General features: G+C 38.1%; 1 long non-coding RNA gene across 1 annotated transcript in view; it reads left to right on the top strand.

The window, feature by feature from the left end:
* Positions 1-2,131: 2,131 nt before the first annotated feature.
* LOC148131434 (uncharacterized) overlaps positions 2,132-22,650 on the top strand; it is a 37,931-nt gene continuing 17,412 nt past the window's right edge. The window contains exon 1 of the long non-coding RNA XR_015748370.1: positions 2,132-2,341. This is a non-coding gene — a long non-coding RNA (uncharacterized LOC148131434). The remainder of the gene's footprint in view (positions 2,342-22,650) is intronic.

Raw genomic sequence — 22,650 nt, 5'->3', positions numbered from 1 at the left:
TTTTTACGCTTTAAGAAGAATAGGGATCTAAAGATGAATTAATGACCAGGTTTTGCAAACTTCTGCATTCAAGAAGCTTTTTATAGGCAATTCATGGTTCCTCTTTATACAGCATAACAAAACATTTTTTTTGAAGAAAAAAACTTGTTCACCCCCTTTCTAAAACCAGGGACCCAGCACGAATGAAATTAAAAATGCATTATTCATTTATTCAAACGTGATAACAGGCTGACAAAGTTTTCACTTAGCAACAGAAATGGCTCCTTTGTTAATTGTATGGGGGGAATCTTTAAAAACCCACCAAATTCTAATGATTTCAATGGGCCTTAGATGAATTATGCCCCAAATACTGTTCAAAAGGATATATTTTCCAAATGGGCTACAGAGACATGTGTAAAATACTATATTTTTGCTTTGAGGGATTATACAGTCCCAAATTTTCCTTGTTTTGTTAAACATGAGAATCAATAATAGTTTCTCTTAAAGAGTTTTTATGACCTGGAGGAGGGAAAAAGGAGTAAATACCCGTCCCCCATATACACACACTCTTTCTGAAATAGCTTTACCTTTTTCAATATCTTCTATGCCTTGGTTCTAAAAGAAAGACACTTGGCATAAAAATCAGAGGTTAAACCAGCCCACTCAGTTCTGTGGCTTTTGATTCAGAACTCTCCCTCCTCCCCCCTTGTTCTATAGAAGGAGTGAGGAATCATGGCGCTTTCATGACTTGTGGACTTCAACTTCCAGAATTCCTGAGCCAACCATGCTGGCTCAGGAATTATAGGAGTTGGAGTCCACAAGTCATAAAGGGGTCATCATTCTCCACCCCTGCTCTAGAGGAAGAGAGCCAATTTAGTGTAGTAATAAGGTGGGGGGCGGGTCAACCTTGGCCACTTTAAGGTCTATGGACTTCAACTCCTAGAACACTCCAATCCAATGGTTGGGGAAGTTTGGGTGTTGAAGTCTGCAAGTCTTAAAAGTGGTTGGATATCACATCAGATTGGAAACCAGGAGACCAAATTGCAGTCCCATCTTAGGCACAGAGCCATTGGGTGACTTTGGGCTGGTCAGTCTCTTTCAGGAAGGAGCTAGTAGCAAGCTACTTTTTAAATCTGGCCAAGAAAATTTCAGGGAATTGTCCAGGGAGTTGCCAATCAAGGCTGACTGGAAGGCACTGAAGAAAAAAAAAAGGAGGGAGCTGTGGCTACTTTCTCCCCATTTCTATGTGCTTGGTTTTGCTTTCTCCTCATCCTACTGGTACCCAGTTGAGAAGAGTTCTTGTGTTTGTCTCAAGCCCTGGGGCATAGTGCATCCTAGCTTCATTCAGCAGGCCTTTTCACTGCATTTATGTCATCCTGCCAAAGAGATGCTGAGAAGAGGAGAAATTTGAATGACCAGGGCCAGGAAGTGGATGCTGGGAACACCTCCAAATTCCATTAAGCAAACCATATCTATCAACTTGTGATCTCCATGGTCATCTTCTCTGTCTCTTTAAGTGTGTGTGTTCCCAAGCTCTCTTCACCAAAAATGTAAAGGTAATATTGCTCCAATTTTAGCTGCTATTTTAAATAGTGACTTGTATTAAATACTATAGAGGATACAACATGGAGTATATACTACAATGGGTTTAAATGGAACAGGGTGAATCATTTTGATTTAAAATCTATTGGTCTTTCCAGCCAATGGGCTAGATTCAAAATTTGTCAAAGTTGTGCTTGAGATCTGTGGTTCAGGTTCAGTTCCGCTGATTTCAAGGGAACAAATCTATTTCAAAGTCTATCCTAAAACAGTCAAGTCTGCTCCCAACTGCTGATTTTAGAAAGCAAATAGCAGACTGCTCAACAGTGCTAAAGTGTTTGGTGGAGCTTCTATAAGAGGGTCAAACTGGCAGCCTGCAGGCCGGATAAGTCACGTGCAGGCCACGCCCACTCCATCTCTGCAAATGGGAAAAATATTGTGAAACATCACATGACGGCAATGTGATGCAGTGAGTTTGACCCCATGTTCTTTAACAAGAGGCAATCCATGTTCAAAGAACTATGGCAAATAGGCAGCTTTAGTGATTGGTTTGGCAGCTTCTTAGAGACCTTTGTATGGCATGTGTGTAGGTCATAAAGGTGGAGGAGGAGGAGGTGCCCTTTGATAGGAGAATAAGGCAGGCAGGCCATCTCCTTGGGTGTTCTAATGGGTTTATGAATTCATCCCTGCAGGCTAAAGTGTCAGTTATTGTCAGTTATCGGTTATCACAGTGAAGATGCCTTCCTAGAGGTCAGTTGCTCTTCAGTAGGGCTCCTGGACTCTGGTAAAGCTTCCCTTCTTTTATAGCCAACTCTCAAGAGAGGTAAGTGAGGGTGAGAGTTTGGGTTAGGTTTAGGGTGTGGGTGAGAGGGTTGGGGGAAGGATGAGGTTGAAGTTTAGGTTGAAAGGGTGAGGGTGAGGGATAGGTTGAGAGGGAGGGTGAAATTAAGAGTCAGGGTCGGGATCAGGGGAAGGAGGACAGGGTGGATAATAGATATAGGGAATGAGAGGAAGAAAAAGTAAAAAGAGAGGCAGTGAAGGAAAAGGAGGAGGGGAACAAAAAAGTGGAGTAGATGATAGGAGAGGGAAAGGGACAGGACAGGGAAGAAAGGACAAGGGAGGGTGAGAGGGATGAGTAGGGAATTTGGAGGAGACAGGGAGATGGGGTAGGTGGGGAAAGGGAAGGAGAACAACATTTCATTTCTTCCCTTCTCCTCCCCACTCCCTTTGATTCCCCATCCTGATCCCCATTTTATTTTAGTTCTAGAATAGAATTACAATTACAATAGAATTAAAATTACAAAAGAATCTAAATAGACTAGAATTAGTGCAGAATTAGAACAGAGTATCAGAATAGATAGGGTAGGGTAGAGTAGAATGGAATGGAATAGAGTCGAATAGAATAGAATGGAATAGAATAGAATAGAATAGAATAGAATAGAATAGAATAGAATAGAATAGAATAGAATAGAATAGAATAGAATAGAATAGAATAGAATAGAATATATGATTACTATTTGATTGCATGTAGGCCTGAATTGGAAACTTGAATTTGAAAGTTCAAGATTTAATTTTATGTCTTGGCTTGATATACATTGGAACAAAACAATTTTTATTTTATTTATTTTATTTGGTTTGTCAATTGCTTACAAGATAATAGGTATAAATAAAAACATAGTTATGAATACATGGATACATATAAGAAAAATAAAAGAAACAATAGAACAGGGACGGTAGGCACATTGGTGCGCTTATGCACGCCCCCTACAGATCTCTTAGGAAAGGGGTGAGGTCAACAGTGGACAGTCTGAGGTTAAAGTTTTTCAGGTTTGGGGAGGAAACCACAGAGTCAGTTAGAGTATTCCAGACATTGACCACTCTGTTGCTGAAGTCGTATTTCCTGCAATCATGTTTGGTGTGGTTAACCTTGAGTTTGTATTTATTGTTTGCTCTTGTATTGTTATGGTTGAAGCTGAAGTATTCATTTGCAGGTAGGACATTGCAATGTATGATTTTATATACTATACTTAGATCGGACCAAAGGCGGCATAGTTCTAGGTTTTCTAGGTGTAGAATTTTGAGTCTGGTGGCATAAGGTATTCTGCAACGAATAGAGGAGTGGAGAACTCTTCTTGTGAAATATTTCTGGACTTTCTCAACTGTGTTAATATCAGATACCTAATGTGGGTTCCAGACTGATGAGCTGTATTCGAGTATTGGTCTAGCAAATGTTTTGTATGCTCTAGTTAGTAGTGTAATATTATCAGAGAAAAAGCTATGTAAGATTAGGTTAACAACCCTTAATGCCTTTTTGGCTATGTAGTTACAGTGGGCTCTAGCACTTAGATCATTAGAGATTAGTACTCCAAGATCTTTGACAGAGTTTGGATCATCAACAAGGTCTTGACTATTCAACCTGTATTTTATTTTCTGGGTTTATTTGCCAATATGTAAGACAGAGCATTTATTTGTTGAGATTTGAAGTTGCCATTTGTTTGACTGTTCTGATACATAGTCGAGGTCTTTTTGAAGGGTAGCAGTATTGTCTGTGGTGTTGAATAGCTTTACGTTGTCAGCGAAGAGAATGCAGTTGCTCTTAATATGATCACAGAGATCATTTATGTAGAGTATGAAGAGAGTTGGTCCTAGAACACTGCCTTGGGGGACACCACTGATGACAGGTACAGAATTTGATAGGACACTCCCAATTTTGACCATTTGTTGTCTGTTTGACAAGAATGCTTCTATCCAGTTATGCAGGTGTCCAGAGATACCATAAGATTTTAGTTTTAGTATATAAACTAATATGTTTGTGTGTTGTGTGTTTATGTTTTTGGGAGAATTAATAAAACCTTGCAGAAATATAGAATGAGAATAATGGTAACCAAGTCAGAAAGAAATAGATGAAATAATAATAGTGAAATTGAATAAGAGTAAAGAGAAGTAAAGAGAAACTGGATAAGAGGTATTTGTATGCTCATATGGAAATGGTTTAAAATAGAATTATATTGTATAAAATAAGGTTTTATTTGACTTGTAAAATTTATAATGGAAAAAGGTTCAAGTATGTAATGGTTAATGATGATTTGTTTGTCTTTAAAATTAATAAAATTTGTTTAAAAAAAAAAAAAGATTTTAGTTTTAGTAGTAGTTTGTCGTGTACCACTGAATCAAAGGCTTTATAGAAGTCTATGTAGATTATGTCTATTGCTTTGCCCTGATCGAATTGTGGAGTCCATATGTTTTTGCAGTGTAAGAGTTGCAGATTACAGGATAGTTTTTTTTTTCTGAAACCAAATTGTTTATTAGAGAGTAGGTTGTTTGTCTCTAGTTGGAGGATAATGGATTGGTTAATAATTGATTCCATGACTTTACAGGTGACGCAACATAAAGAGATTGGTCTGTAATTTTCAACTAGGCTGGGGTCTCCCTTTTTGAAGATGGGGATGACCGTGGCTTGTGACCATAGTTTTGGCAAGGAGCTGGTCTTGAAAGATTTTTCAAAGATTATGCTTAGAGGTTTGGCTATGGCAGTGGATAGCTTTTTTAAGAAGTAGGCACATATTCCGTCTGGTCCAATAGATAGAGATGGTTTTAGATTGCGTAGTGCTTTTTCAACATTGTCTTCTGTAAAATTGATAAGGATTAGATCATTGTAGTTGTCTGTGGTTGGACTAGGAAATACTGGGCTTGATCCATTGCTGTTTACAAATACTGAGCCAAAGTATGTGTTAAAAAGGTTGGCTTTAATGGTGTCATCATTGCAGTTTTTTCCATTAGGTCCTTTCAGGGGTGGGATGGACCTTGAGTCTTTTAGTTTGTTGTTTACAATATTGTAGAAAGCACAGGTGGAATTGGTGCGTAGAAGGTTTTCCTCTTTTTTAATGTGATAATTGGTGCATTCAGTCTTTGGCATAAATTTTTGTATTGGCTTTTGAAGTTGGCAACGTGATCAGATTTGTTTTTCCACCAAAGATGACAGTTAGATGCCAGTTTAAGAGCTCTGGCTTTTTTAGGGGAAGAACTGTGAGCTGCTGGCATAAGACTACAAATTATGTACTTCTAACTGCTTGAACGGTGTACTTACATGAAGAACTCTATGACTGATGGTATACTTTAAATTTCTCTTTTATCTTTGTGATATGGCTGCGCAAATGCAGATGCACAGCACAATTGAAATAGGATACACCCATTTAAATAAAGAAGAAGAAGAAGCAGTGTTTAGTAGCAATTCCTTTTTTTAAAAAAAATTACTCCAACAAACTAGCCCTCGTGGGTGTATCTGGTCAGCCACTATCAGCCTATTGAATCAAAGCTACAATCTTCTTTTTAATTACTTAATTTATCTTTATTTATGGCTATAGTGATAGCGTTCAAATGACACTAGATCATTTAAAAACCTCTTAGCCAGATCCTACTGGGACTGCCATATAATTGAAAACATTTAGCAGAATATTTTAGGGAACGATGCCAAGGAATGAACAAGAGACTTACATTTCAGTTTAAACTACCAGACAAAAATCATTTCAAACAGTCAAGGCTGTAGCTGGGAGAAAATGCAAGCTTTGTAATTTACATAGACTTTATTTTTTATAACCTAAAATTATTTTCTCTCTTTGTTGCACTTGACATCTTACTAACATCACTTCTGAACTGTCTGACATTCCCTTTAATCAACTAGCGAGGCGTAACAGGCACAGCTCTGATATAAAAGCATTACATCATTAGCTAAAAGTGCTGAAGGAATCAAGACCTGTATATCAGGTTGTGGAAGCAGTAACCTCCATGAGGATAACTAAGGGTCATGCCACATGCAGTAAATTTTCTTAGCAAAAGAAGAAATAATTCCCACTTTTTCCTATTAGGGAAAGCCACATATCAATTGGCTACAGTGAATCCTCTGGTGTGTAAGCAATGGGAGAGTATGGATTGAATCATTTGTTTTTATCTTCTTATCTATGTATCAATCAGTCTGTCTGTCTATCTCCAATCAACATTTACAAATCTATATATGCAATCTGTGTATGTGTGTGTGTGTGTCTGTATGTGTATACACACACATACAGACACACACACACACATATTGCATATATAGATGCATGTGTACATATATATAAAGGTAAAGGTTCACCTCGCACATATGTGCTAATCGTTTCCGGCTCTAGGGGGCGGTGCTCATCTCCATTACAAAGCCGAAGAGCCAGCGCTGTCCGAAGATGTCTCCATGGTCATGACTAAATGCTGAAGAGGCACGGAACGCTGTTACTTTCCCACCAAAGTGATCCCTATTTTTCTACTTGCATTTTACATGCTTTCAAACTGCTAGGTTGGCAGAAGCTGGGACAAGTAACGGGAGCTCACTCTATTATGCTAGGGATTTGAACCGCCAAACTGCCGACCTTTCTGATCGACAAGCTCAGTGTCTTAGCCACTGAGCCATTGCATCCACTGTGTGCGTATATATACACATACACACATACAGATTGCATATATAGATTTGTAAATGTTGATTGGAGATAGATATACATATTGCAGTGCAGGTTTAATTTTATAAAATTAGGCAATGTATCCTAATAGACCAAATCATAAACACTGTAGTGATATTTGCTTTTGTTTAGTTTCAGGTTTCTTCCTCAAAAACTCCCACCCGTCTATCGCAAAGTGCTTCAACAATTGCTGTATAAACAACCTTATCGTATTTAGGCCTGACAACACTTGAATAGAATTTACCAACTCAGGTGCACTTGAGAATCCAGATGGAACTTTATAATAATCATAGTGCAATACAAAAGTTGTCAATTGGCAAAATTATGGTGCCAATTCTACTTTGATAGCATCTAATTGAGGAAAAATCCAAGCACTTCATATAGCATAACATTTATTGTCGGTATGGGATGATGTTTTCACACCACAGCCTTTTTTGTTGTCATCACATCAGCACAAAGGTAGATTTCATTCCCCACTCTCTCCTTCCCTCCTTCCTTCTCCCTCCCTCCCTCCCTCTCTCTCTGCAGTATCAACATATTTGACACACAGTTTGTACCTGCATATGTTTATTCTAATACTATTCTAGCAGATTGTCTCTCAGTCACCATTTATAGCTCCCATATGGCACATAATTCAGGTTTTGTGCAAGAGATACATCAGACTCATTGACTGTAACTCTGTGAGGATATTCAATAATTTGCACATCCCCTTCAAACCTCTTCAAATTACTTTTCCAGCTGACAATGAGAATCTACCATGGCACTTGCAACATAGTTCAGATTTTTCTTTCTGAAAAATATGAAGGCCATGATAGCTCCAAGTTTTCTTTTATAACATGTACAAAATAATTACATTAAAATTATGCAGTAAAGTAGCCCAAACACATGAGCAGGACTGTCCATAACCATTTAACACACATACACACACACACACACACAAACACACACACACACACATATACACACACGCGCGCGCGTGCATATACACACAACCATTTTCAGAAGTGGTTTTCCATTGCCTTTTTCCTATGGCTGAGAATGTGCTAAAGTCACCCAGTTGGCAAATTTGTATGTATACATATAGAAGAACTTAATTCCTTGCTTGCAAATTCTGTACAGGAAAGTTTACTATAAATGAAATTCCATGCTCTCCCAATCACAAAACACCATTCACTAGTTTCTTCCCAATAGGACTCGTGATTTATTTCTCTCCAGAATCTACAAAAATTCTCTCTTCATCATTTCTATTGTTCTAACACACCACACAAACTTACTCCTTGTGGTTTTTTTAGCTCATGATGCAAGATAATTTTTCATAAAAAATATGAAATAAACATCCATAATAATTCTGCATTAGAAATATGTGCATGCAGTGCAATATGTTGCTTTGTGGATGGTACTGGATTCACAAAAGATTCTGAGTGTAACTGGCTTAAATCTAGGAATACAATGTCTTTTGACTGCATTTTACTGGCCTTTTTGCCATCACCACACCAGAGGTGGTATTCAGCAGGTTCTGACCTGTTCTGGAGAACCGGTAGCAGAAATTTTGAGTAGTTTGGAGAACCGGCAAATCCCACCTCTGACTGGAGATTTTACAGTATCCTTCCCCTGCCACACCCACCAAGCCACGCCCACAAAACCTGTAGTAAAAAAAATGAATCCCACCCCTGCACCACACAATGCATTTTCATACCAGCTGCTTTTGAATGGTATCTGCTTAAGGGTGTATGCATAACACAGCTAATTTCTTAAGTCCTTTAACATATGCAGCTCTTCTGTTCTTCGACCAGCTGTAAATTATTTCATCACAACATTGTTTGAAGCAAAATACTTATGCATTTTTCTCCTGATAAAGCTTGGGGGGAAAAATACTAGAGTTCCCAAACAGAGCTGCAGTATAACCGTTCCGGTAGCATCTCCATTGTTCATCTTAATAGCGATTTCATAGAATGTGATTTTGGGAATAGTAGAGAAGCAAGTACAAGCTCCACTGATGCTTACGATGAAGCTAGATTAAAGTTGAAAAGACATCCAGCTGCCGATGTGCCCAAAGGCAAAAAGTAAGTTTAATACTGGAAAGATATGTGTACTATTGGTACAGGGAATGTCAGAACCGTGAACCAAGGCAAACATGATGTTGTCAGAGCAGAGATGTCAAGAATGAGCATTGACATTCTGTAAACCACTGACTTGAAATGGACTGGAATGATCACTTCATATCGGAGAAGCATCAGGTCGTCTGCTGCGGACAAGAAAATCACAGAAGAAGTAGAGTAGCCATCACTATTAACAAGCGTGTCAAAGTCAAGTATTCAGACACAGTCCCAAAATGATATCGCTGTCTCAACTCCAGTCTAAAAGCAAAGCAACCAATAGCATTAATTGTTGTAATATTTTTGGAATTGTAAGCAGCCCAGAGTTATTGATTGAGATGGACAGCTACAGAAATTGAATAAATAGTATGGTTCTTCAGGTTTATGCTCCAACCACAAATGCAGAGGAAGCAAAAGTTAAACAACTGTATGGTAACACACCACACACACAAAAACTACATCATTCTAATAAGCTACAGATATTCTCTTCTATAGTTAGATCTTGCCGAAACTGAAAAGAGAGTTGAAATAGCTGGACATATCCATCAGTTCTTGAAAAATCCCAATGAGAACAAGTTTCTTTTATTATTTCAATGTGGAGGTCTCCCAACTCCATAATGAATCCAGATAGCTTACGGATAAAAATTAAAAGATAACAAAATACATCCAGAGGAAATAGAAGCTAGCTAACTGGAACCAAGATTGATTAAATAGTAGTAGATAATCAGTTGCTTCAGGTTTTTAAAAAGAGACTGGATGGTCACTTGTCTGAAATGGTACAAGGTCTCCTACTTGCGTAGAGGATTGGACTAGAAGACCTCCAAGTTCCCTTCCAGCTCTATTCTGATTGATTAAATATTCCTATATCCAGATTAGTAGAGAGAGAGAGATAAATGAAGACCTATACTCAAAGGATGAATTCGTTCCTTGTCAAATAAAGGAATTAGCATAGCAATTTTGTAATTTAATTATTTTGTTTTCATTCTTTGCAGCCTGTATTTACACTCACTTGCCCCCAGCTCCCAAGCATGAAATAAACCATGATTGCATTGTACTACCAGCATTAAAGGCAAGGTCAGTCATTTAATACTGGAAACATGGAATCCTTCACATTATCTTGCCCACAAAGTATGGGACTCTAGGGACTGCAACATGCCCAGACAACTCCATCCCTACTTAGATTTCCTTTGTTGGACTAAGGATGAATCCTTTGACTATTCAAGACTTGATTGTGTCCAACATATCAATGAATACTTTGATACTCCACCAATTATCAGTACCTGACCGTATGTGTTACCTGCTGATGTTCTGGAGCCCTCACAATGACTCTTTGGAGCAGACTGCAGGACAGATGTCCCTCTACCCTTGAGGATGAATGCCTGTATGGCTTCGGATCAATGCCTAAGTTTTTTTCACCGTGCAGCCTCTTAGTGTAGCTGAACACCAGATATTGAATTACCCTTCGCTGCAACAGCTGCTTTCTGTGGTTGCTTTCAGAAGAAGCACTGTATATTTATTCCATTATTCAAGGTAGCAAAAAAATACAGCAGGTAGGTAATCAGCTTAATTATTCTACCATGCAATTTTATGTATAAGCAGGAAAGGGAGGGTGCAAGAGCTATCTGAGCTGAAGCTATTTGCCAACAGGCATTGGTTTGCTCGGTCAAGTGCCAGGTAGTTTTTATAAGATTAGCAAAGTTATTAGAAGAGAAGTAGTTATGGGGAGAGTGGTGAAAGGTGAATTATTTTTCTGTCTAAACAAAATCTACACTTAATTCTCCCAATCCTTCCTTCCTTCCTTCCTTCCTTCCTTCCTTCCTTCCTTCCTTCCTTCCTTCCTTCCTTCCTTCCTTCCTTCCTTCCTTCCGCTCTCCCTCCCTCCCTTCTTCCTTCCTTTTTTTAATCTCATAATCATATTGTCCTTCTATTCATGTTGCCATAGATTGTATGCCAGGTGCCATTTGAATTTTAATCTCATCTACTGATTTTCCCCAATCCCAGTTTTATGCCATCTACAGATTTTTACAGGCATAATAGACAATTTTTCATTTGATCTACCACAGTGAACCTATATTGGACCCTTCAGTGACTCTGCTTGATGCCAGTATATAAAATTTTCCTTTCTAAAACAGTTGTGCATCACATAAAACAATCATTTTTTTCTGATCAAAATCAATAGGATATTTATGAAAACTGAATCTAATTTTTGTTGCATCTTCCCAGGTTTATGATTCTATGACTAAAAGTTGTCACTGGCATCAGCTGTTCCATGTATTTATAATATTTGTATATATTGTACACTAATTAAGTAACTAAATATAACAATATAGGCATGCCTTCTCAAAGGAGAGAACATTTCTACAACCTTAAAAGGAGCAGTAGAGCTGGGTTTTTTTTAAAAAAGAAACAACCCTGATATGTCTTATGAATTAAATGATTTTTTGCTTTACAAATGTACCTGATAAAGTCTTCAATTGTGAACCCTGCTTTTGAAACGCTGTGTGCTATTTGCTGCTTCATTTATGCAAATCTTATACTAGCCTCTTACTCTTATCAGAATAATGGACTGAGAATGTCAATTCATATTAGAGCCATGGTGGTGTAGTGGTTAGAATGCAGTGTTGCAGGCTAACTCATTGCTCACTGCCAGGAGTTCGATCCTGACCAGCTCAAGGTTGACTCAGCCTTCCATCCTTACAAGGTTGGTAAAATGAGGACTCAGATTGTTGGGGGCAATATGGTGACTCTATAAACCACTTAGAGAGGGCTGTAAAGCAGTGATCCCCAACCTTTTTTATGCTGCGGCCCGGTACCGGCATCAGCTGGGTGCCGCGCCCGGTACCAGCATCAGCTGGCGCCGCCATCTTTATGAAAAGTGCCGGTGATCTCACCGAAGCACTTTTCATCAAGATGGGGCGCCGCGCTCGTGAGCTTTTCCGGTAGAAATGGCTTTCTACCGGAAAGCTCACCGAGCATCTTTGATGACGGTGAGCTTTCTACCGGAAAAGCTCACCGGAAGCACTTTTCATCAAAAAAGATGGCGGCGCCCAGCAAACCAGCGGCCCGGTAGGACTTGTTCCATGGACGGTACGGTCCGCGGACCGGTGGTTGGGGACCCCTGCTGTAAAGCACTGTGAAGTGGTATATCAAGTCTAAGTGCTGTTGCTATTATAGGCAATGATTACAGCAAGAGCTTTTGTGATCAGATATGGGCAGATGTGGAAGCAATGGTACTCAGAAGATTGTGGTGGTACTGGTGGTAAAGATAAGGTCAAAGCAGGCTACAAGCATGACTTTGGAGTGAGAGAGCTGCTTAAACTTTGTTTACACACAATATACCACCTTGGACACCACCCATCTGGTCAGGATGTGAACCAGAAAACAGTCTCTTCATTATTTCTATATTAAGCCTATGGAAACCATCAGACTTCTGACTCATTCATGGCTAACCTTACTGTCAGTTACTGTCAGTTGATTGGCTAATAGAACAGTCTTTCACAGATTATTTGCAATATTGTATTTATAAAAATGAGGCACTCACTCTTGTTACCCTAGGGTATAGAGATTGAACCTGTGTCAATAAAATGTTCCATTTCCAGCAACACGTAGGTATGCTTCCATTATTTTACTGTGTATTTTTCCTTTTTGTCATTATTATTAGTAGCGGAAGCAAGATTAAGATTAGCAATCACACTGAGTCATAGCAGTGCTTATTCCTTAAGAAAAATCTGAGGACAGTTTTTTTTTTCTTGACTGTAATTAATTGAAAGTATTTTATCACTTTTGGCAAGCTTTTGTCCAACAATTTGTGTTGTTTTTGAAATGTAAATCTTAAATGTAAATGTAAATCTTACATGAACACACTAATTGGGGAGAGAGTGTTTACTACTCATGAAAGTCTGGTAAATTGGGAGGCGTGTCATTGTAGTGGTTTCCATCACTTATGCAATAACATTTACATCATTTGTATCGTTATGCAAATGATTCAAATTGAAATGCATCTTCTTGGGTGGGAGACTAGGAATGACTGCCCACAGCATCTCAAAGGTGCCTGATTGGGGGAACAGTGTGTTCTTCATTGAGACTGCCAGGCTTCACAAGAAGAGTGGAGAGAATGGCTATATCAATAAAAGTGTATTCTGTAGCAAGGTCAAGATATCTATTGATATATTCTCTTTATTTTGCATGCTGGTCAAACTTAACTTAGAATATTGCACTGAATTCAGGGCACTGCATTTTATGAGGGACACTAAGAAATGAGCATGTGTGGCAAAGCAATTAAGATGATGCAAAACCAGAAAGAAAAAACTTACAAGAGATGATTGGAGGTACTGCAATCTCATATCTTCAGTTCAAAGAACAGAAGATTCTGGGATGCTCTGGTATTGTTTTCAGATATGTGAAGGCTTTCTTGTAGAAGAGAAGTTGGAATTGTTCAGAACTGTTCCTAAAGAAAGGACATTAAACAATGAGTTTAACTTTTACAGGAATCGAGTTGGGTTAGATATCAGAGAAAAAAATCCCAAGTGTAAGATCTATACAATGATAGAAGAGACTGGACTTAGGAAGTTGTGAAGTCTCTTTTGCTGTAGGTGTTTAAACAGAGGCTAGAAGTTTGTCTTTCAGGGATGATGTACGGGAGTTGGACCTTCAGGAAGTTGGAATACATCCCCTCCAAGAAATCTTCTCATAATTACGTTCAATTAATCTATGACACAGAAAAGAATTTCTGCATAATGCCTCATGTAGTCCATAGGTTATTCTCCTTTCCTGGAGAACATCAGAAGTTTCAACTGGGTTTGTAAACCTAAAACATACATCACAGGATTGTTTAAACAATCCATATTGTAGAGAAATAATGAAGAATTTCAGCTGTTTCAACTGAAAATAAGGATGCAGCATTATTTAGGTCAACAGTTTCCATAATTCTAAGTGAATTGTCCAAAATATAGAAGAATTCATTTTGAATTGTCAAATGTTTTAACTAGCTAATAATTTATATTATACCTTTATTTAATATAGTATCTCTGCATGATATATCTGAACTCCTTTCTGTATCCTTCCCACTGAGGGTAAAACATTGATTTAACAGGTAAAGTATGGACAATTGCTGGACATGATTGTTACAACCAGAACTATAGAAATTTGATATTACTCTGTAGGCACCTTGTTTACATAAATGAATAAATCTGATTAATTGCCTTACTCAAACAGTTATTCCAATATATGTAAATGTTTATGGAAATTATTATTCCAATGACATGCTTATTGTCAGTAATTGGCATCTTATGTCACCTTCCTTGATCGTTAAACGAAGACTGTAGTAGAAGATTTTGATAGGTGAGCCCAAACTGATTTCTGGAAAGGCAGATCAGCACACGATCACTACCTAATAATGTCAGAAAATAAACGACAACTTCCAGCAAATGAGCAAAAATTAGTTATAGATTTCAAAAGGTTTCAGCTCATAGTCAAGAGATAATGAATGTAATTTTTCATTACTGAGAAAAGGGTGATTTAATTTCCTGTTTCTGCAAAAACATCACAGTAAAACTGGTTACAGTCAAAAACTCTACTACCTAAAGGGATTTGTGATCATTAATATGACAATTGTTTGCATATAATTAGTTTATTTCCTATCACCTTCTCATACTGACTGATTCTAGAATTCCTTCTGCATTGAATAGAGAAAGCATATTTTTTTTCCTGGAAAAGTACCTTTGGGACCACCATGACCTGAATGATTGAGAATCTCCATAGACATTTGCTAAATGTATGTTTGCTCTTGAATCAAATTAGACAGATGCTAAAACCCTAGTGAGGTACTATGGGTTTTTAAAATCTATTCATATGCATATTTATGGCATAAAATAACTTCCAAGTTTTGTATTACGATCAATATCATATGCATACCTTTCTTATTACATTATTCTAGTTAATGTCATAGAGTGCTGCTGCATTTTCTTATCGTTTAGACTTGGTCAGTCATTGTAAATAAATTTTCATTGATTGACTGACAGATCAAAAGATATATAACAAGATGTCAGCCAATATAAGTGCATTCACTAAGCAGATATCCTTAATGGCTGCAGACAGTAATTGACCTACATGTTTATTTAGCAGCAACTGATCAATGTACTGATTCAGCCAATAAATAAGATTGATAACTAGTAGGCTTTAAGCCACCAAGATTTTTCTCAAAGATTATATTGAATTCTAGACGGAGGCAGTTTATATGCTGCATTTCAATGAAGCAACATTAACATAAATAGTAATCTTTGTCATTCTTTTTAACAAGATAAATAGGACATTTCAGATAGCAGATGGCTGTTCCTGTACTATACACTGAATTAAATCTGGATGATCTTCTGATTTCCATAAGCACTCCTCCCTTATTATAAACATGACTTAGCAACTAACTTGTCTGCAGGAAGTCTTCCTGGAGGAAGTTTAGAAGCCAAATGAGTGGACGCTGCATGTTTATCCATAGACAAATATTTTCCTATAGCATGGTCACAGTGAAGATTGGCCTTAATTCAAGCAAGGTTACCTGGACAAATCTTACATTTTTGGAAAGTAGGCAAGAAGCAGGTTTAGCATAGTCCAGAACTGACATGCCTGATTGCAGAGATATCACATTTCATTGATATTAATTCTTAGCCAGGTAGCAGAAGGAATTCCTGTGGTTTTATATAGATGGAATAAAAATATAGGCCGTAGTGTTCCTCAGTATCTGGCTTTCATTAGTGGTTCTTTTGGTATTTTTATCTGCTACATAGCATAGTGCAGGTGGCAAATTTGAAAATCTTGTTCTTTTTAAGGTGGAAAAGTTTTTAGAAGCCTTAGGAGTTTTTGTTGTTGTTGTTGTTGTTGTTTTAAACCCATATGGGAATAATTTGCTTTGCAACAAGGTAGCCATGAAATGTATTCTCAATTCACCATCCAACTTCTCAATCTCTTGTTTTCAGAGGCACATTGAAGGGATGAAGGATAAAACTGAGGCTTAGAAAAGAAAAGTAGTAATAGATTATGGCTTCCTTTTCAAAGCATGTTACATTTCTATCGTTCAGCTGCCACAGTTCCAAGGTTTAAGAGATCTGGTCAACTGATATTTAATGCTTTCCACAGACAGATGTACCTTGTAGTGGCAAAGAGTAATTCATCAAGCTGTTTAAGTCTAAGATGGTCACGGTTACTGGTTGAGCTCATCAATCCTATTAAACTGCCACAATTATTATAATTCTTTAATGTAGGAAAGGCTTTGTGTTGTCCGAAAGACTAGCTAGAGTTATTCTGTTTTTTATGGTTGAAAACTGATTTATGCTTGTAATACCTTGTTGGTTTGATTTTGGAGTGGGGACTTTCCTGCCATTGAATGTGCCGGAACAGCTCTTCATAGTGGCAAAAGCAGGGAAGAGGCCTTTTATACTACCAAAAAACCCTTGAGCCATTCTTCTTCTCTGATGTAGGCAGGCTTCTATGTTACCGTCTCCTGAAGACAAAATTTCCCCCCTAGGCCTTTAATATATGATATCGTGTTATGGGTATGAAAATTATTCTGAAGCAAAATGCGGGTAATACAATGGTTTCTCCATGTACCCGATTTGTGTCTGCTATTGGAAAGGTCCATCAGTCCATTGAAGCATCGGGAAAGTTCCAGGCTCAGCTCCTTGCATCTTCAGCTTAAAAAAATGGAACAGTCGCACTTGATAGAAATCTTCATCTCAGAATATGCACAGTGCTTGCCAACCAGTGCATAATATCGGTTTTGTTCAGTGGTGAGATTCAATTTTTTTTACTACCAGTTCTGTGGGTGTGGCTTTGTGGGCGTGGCAGGGGAAGGATACTGTAAAATGTCCAGCCCGAGGTGGTATTTGCTGGTTCTCTGAACTACTCAAAATTTCCGCTACTGGTTCTCCAGAACTGGTCAGAATTTTGTTGCTGTATTCTTCAAGCTATTTTCTCGGTGTTCCCATGATTCTTAAAACCAGCCTAGTGGCAATAGTAATCTGAATCACATTGTATTTCTGCCATACGCTGTCAAAGCATATAGTTGTGACATCACACTGACAGTGAGTTACAGATGCATATACCCATATATGGAATATCAGAACAAATAAAATAGGCACAGGACTAAGGCATGGAGACTGTTTTTTTTTTTTTTTTTTTTAAAAAAAGACACTTTATATAACAACTAAGAATTAAACAAATTCCAATATATAAAATTAATTTTATTTTAAAGTCATCTCTTTATTTAAAAATTAAATAAAGTCACAATTTACCAGGCCACTTACTTAACAACAAAAACGTTGACCCAAAGATGAAGGAAATAAAAGAGGAAGTCTACTTTTTCAGACTTTTAGGTTATAGTGCAGTAAACTGTAGAGCTGTAGTTACATTTCACTAGATTTGTGACATTTTTTGGAGTGTGACCTCATCTAATGTGGCCTAAGCTAAGGAGGCCTCAATTTTTAGTAAGTAAGTCTTTAACTGTATTGTAAAATAGAGTTTGAAAAGTCTGGTCCTACATCTAAATATTTCACTCAGAGTCATTGATCTTCTTTAAAATTGTGTGATCATATTAACACCACTGCAAATGAGAAACATGGGTGATCACTGCAACTTAAATCAATTTACATGGAGACTAGTTGGATCCAGTTATTAATATCAGATATACCAAACTGGCTCTCTGTTTTAGCACTGATTACTGATTCAAAGTAAAGTAGGAGAGCCAGAGGTGGTATTCGGCAGGTTCTGACCAGTTCTGGAGAACTGGTAGCGGAAATTTTGAGTAGTTTGGAGAACTGACAAATACCACCTCTGACTGGAGATTTTACAGGATCCTTCCCCTGCCACGCCCACCAAGCCACGCCCATAGAACTGGTAGTTAAAAAAAAAAGGATTCTGAGGAGAGCAGAATCTAGCCTTCAGATGAGATTCTTTGTGCCACTCACAAAGTAACCTGAGAAAAAGACTGAGGTTTTTCAGCATGGGTCGCCATGTGGACAATAGAAGAAACCTACCACTTTTTCTTTTAGCAAATTTAAAAAGTTAATAGGTCTATTTATTAGACTTACAGTAGTACGGAGTATAAAAGTATAAATGTGCTTCAGAAAGTCATACATTCAGTTGTTATTCATTGAAGAATAACATTGGGATTTGTTTAGTTACTCATCACTCATCACATTTAAGAACTCATTCCGACACACTGCTTTTTACATGAGCAAAGATTAGAGTTGAGGATAAGTCAGTAAATACTGAGATTCTCAGGCCAACTACCAAACTGTTTTATCTGGTTACAGCAGAGGACCATCAGTCAATGCTCAGCTCCTTTTCTGATTAATATCAATAGATAATGACCAAGGGACAGGAAGACTTAGCTCATAAAATATAAGTGCATATCAATCACCATACGTAATTCTGTACTCAAGTAAAATCAGCTTGAGACATTGCACATTGTGTGTGTGTGTGTGTATGTGCACATGTATAAGCTATCTGTTTGGATTTGCAGCCAGAAAAGCAGATCTGGATAAGATGATAAATTATGGTTATAATTTACTCCTGGTTCATAAGAATGAGTTTGTATATTCATTCCATTTACTCAGTCATATATACTGCTACTATCTATAAATCAGGGAAAACAAAGTCGGGTTTTAGAATTCTTCTAAGATCTTTTAACAAATTCTCTTAGGAAAGAGCGCTCCTTTTTTTTTGCTAGCACCATTCTTAACTGAGAGCCAGGAAACCTCTTTAATCTTAGTCCCTTACCCAAGGCAGCCAAAACAACTATCTAGCTCTAGGATTTGTATACAGCAATGTTTCTCAACCTTTGCAACTTAAGATATGTGGACTTCAACTGCCAGAATTCCCCATCCAGTATTCTTTTTTTGTCTTTACATAAGTTCATTCTATATATACCAGGTGTGATGACCCAGAGCATAACACAAACACAACAAAATCCAAAACGTAAATAAATGTCCTTTGATGCCTCCAGCTTGGCCCCACTGTTCAATAATTCTCAGTTGGAGATAAAACTTATTCAAAAATAGTCTTCAAAAGAAAGCAATACAGTCCAAACTTAATGAGCAGATAGAGGTAAAATAAAAAAACCAAAACAAACTATAATGAAAGAATTTCCACAACAGACCAGGATAAGTAATTACCAATGTCAAGGAGATAACAAGGCACAGACTGTTGGAAGGACGCCAACCAAGATAACTTCAGCCCAAAATAAAACACGCTTTGCTTCTAGTAACGCTGTGTTTTAACCATCTCTCTTATATACTATTCTCCCCAGCTGCAACCAATGAGGGGGACCATGGCCGCTTCCTCTCTTGTAAGCCAAGTTGTTTCCTTCTCCGTTCCTCCCTGCATGTCCTAGGATGAAGAGGGGATGGGTCTGGTTCTTCCTCTGACTGCCCAGCCAGCCTCTGCCCTTCCCCAGCTTCCTCCACAACATCCGGAGCCACACCTCCACTCCCTCAGAATCCAATTCTAACAAGGGCATGACACCAGGCATGTCAAACTCAAGGCATGTAGGCCAGATCTGGCCTGCGGGGTTGATTAAATGTGGCCCACAGGGCCACCCTGGAAACAGTGAAGTACCAGCCTACAGTGCCTCTGCCAACAAAAACTGAGTTCGTGAAGAAAATAATGGAGCTCTGTTTTTGCTGGCAGAGGGCTGCAGGAGGCCATTGCAGCTGAAAACAGAGCCCAGAATGGACGCCCATGGCCCTCACAAGCTCCGTTTTTGCTGGCAGATTGCTAGCAAAACAAATTACTAGCAAAAGTGGCATTTGATCAGACAAACGACGTTGAGCTGGCCACGCCCACCCTGGCCATGACCACCCCGGTCCCCCGAGGTCAAACACAACCCTGATGTGGCCCTCAATGAAATCAAGTTTGACACCCCTGATATATATGGTATGTATGCATGTATGTATGTATGTATGTATGTATGTATGTATGTATGTATTTAAAATTTACATGCTGTTCAAGTGGCCAATACAGTGTTTTTCAATCTTGGCAGCTTGAGTATGTGTGGACTTCAACTCCCTGATTTCTTCAATCAAAACAGAACAGATATGAAGCCCAGACACCTTCAGTCTGCCAAGATTGAGAAACTCTTCACTAATAGAACCATAGACTAAGTGATTTCAAAAGTGGTTAAGATTGTGTACTACAACACAACCCAGAGGTTTACAGGCATGGAATCTAGGATATTTTGCGTTCAAAATATCCCGGTATTTCACACTGAAAAGTTTCTGTAACCTTTGCTTCAAAGAATGGAAAGCTAGAGTAGTGTACAAGAATACATGTACTTTCAAGGAAGATAGCTTTTGTCATGCCCCTGGTGGAGATTGACTCTGAGGGAGAGGAGGAACAGGCGACAGGGAGTGGAAGTGTGGCTCCGGAGGTTGTGGAAAAGGCTGGGGAAGGGCAGAGGCAGGCTGGGCAGTCAGAGGAGGACCTAGGGCACACATGGAGGAGAGGATAAGGGAGAGACATGGTCTACCGGAGAGGAGAGGGCCGTGATCCTCCTCATGGGCTGCAGCTGTCACAACTGGATAAGAGGACGGACATGAGTATGGGTGAGTGCTGGAAACAAAGCGTGGAAATATCTCTAGTTTATTTTCCTCTCTGAGTTTGGCATCCTTCCCAGTGTGTGTTCGGATATCTGTGGACATTTTCAAGTCCTTATCTTGACTGGTTTGTGTTGTTTTTTTTACTCTTTATTTCCTCCTTCTTGTAACTGCTTGTGTGGGAGTTTTTTGTCTCCAGTCAAGGATATTTGGAGTTTGGAAGCAAAGTGAAGGAATAAAAGTGGCTTCACCTGTTGTGACTGTGCTTATTTTGTATCCCACCCTGGGTCATCACAGCTTTCTTTAAAATACTCCTGAGGTGTTAATGGACAAAGCACCTAAGAAAAATGACTTCATTTCCAAGTAATCTAGTGCTCCAAAAGCTGATCAATTCTCTTTCATGAATACATGTATAATGCATGCATCTCACTCATCAATTGATAGTCTATTCTAAGGAGAAAAAAGATGGAAATATATGGAAACTTAAACAATGATTTGCCATCCCATCAGCTACAAATTGCACTTGGCTAATGGACTTACTGGTATACTTCCCTTACCCAATAAATATTTTTTTCTTCATAATTTTTCCAGCAAAATCTGATGAGTTTTCAGAAATGTTACAATTTTCATCTGATTTTTAGAGAAGTTGTTCGAGTGGAGTTGTGTTTTGTTTTGAGACAGATGCACAGTAAGCATTTCATTGGATAAATGATTTTTTTTATCTTAAGTAAATGCTGTTAACTTATATATGTATATGGGGTGTTGTCAAAGACCATCTGGAAATGTCTACATGTCTTTATACAACCAAAAAGACTAGTCCTTCACTTGAAAGCTTCAGCCTAGTTCATGGATTGGTAACTATGGCCCCTTTACAAATTTTGGACTTCAACTTCCAGAATTCCTGAGCTAGCCATGGGTGTTGAAGTCCACATTTGTAAAGGGGCATAGTTACTCAAACCAGGCCTAATTGAACAGCCAGTGGTTAAGGCACCAGGTAGAAATCAGGAGAGTCAAAGTTCATCATACTCCATAAATCCATCCCATTGTTTTATTAATTTTATGATGTTCTATTTCTCTAGAAATATATTGATTCAACTTCTGAATGAATGTCAGCAGCATGACAGCATGCCATATAGAATTGGTCTGGAGCAATGCAAAATACATATGAAAGTATGCTTTGTGAAATTGGTGATGATTGGTTAAAATGTTGTAAATTGTGTGTGTGTGTGTGTGTGTGTGTGTGTGTGTGCATACATGCCTGCACATGTCAGAAATTAAACTTATTTGTATGCCTTGCTAATGTTGAATCAAAGAAACAACAGAGTGAAGATAACTAGTGTTTAAAAAAAACCTGATTAATTCTTTACAGATAGCTTTTGATCTGCTGGAAAATTTGTTTTTGCCACAATCTTGCTGGAAATATCTGTAATGTAGACATTGGCTTCAGTTCTATTCACATTTTCCTGGAAGGAGTCCAATTAAAGAGACCACATGTTACTTGTGAACAGACAAGTTAAAGTCATAAATGAACTTAATAATCATTCCCTCACCAGGGAACTCTGAAAATTGTAGTTTTGTGGGGAAATATAGTGATATTTAATATACTTGTTAACATTGTCACTGAAGTACTATTCTCAGAACTCTTTGAGGAACAATGAAAGTTAAGCAAGTATAAATGCAATATTAGGTCCAGGAATCTTTAGATTGAAAACCGAGAATGCAGTCCTATTTGGCAAAAGAAATATGAATCTTGAACCCCAGATTATGGATTTAGATTTTTTTTTTAAATTGTGTGTGTGAAGCATTGGAATTCATTTTAGCTAGTTTTAATCCAATTAACTTCAGTTCACTGTCACTTTGATCTCCCACACCCTGTTTTTTCCAACTTGTAGGCACTCAAAGATCATGGAGATGACCCACTCCAAGCTCACAGAAAATTAAAAGTTGAGAGCTTTGTAGCTGGCTTCA

This window comes from Notechis scutatus, chromosome 3, assembly GCF_049901735.1.
Source record: "Notechis scutatus isolate UNSWTSFEM ecotype Mainland chromosome 3, rNotScu1.2, whole genome shotgun sequence".
In the NCBI taxonomy this organism is placed as follows: Eukaryota; Metazoa; Chordata; class Lepidosauria; order Squamata; family Elapidae; genus Notechis; species Notechis scutatus.
This window is presented reverse-complemented; position numbering and strand designations above follow the sequence as displayed.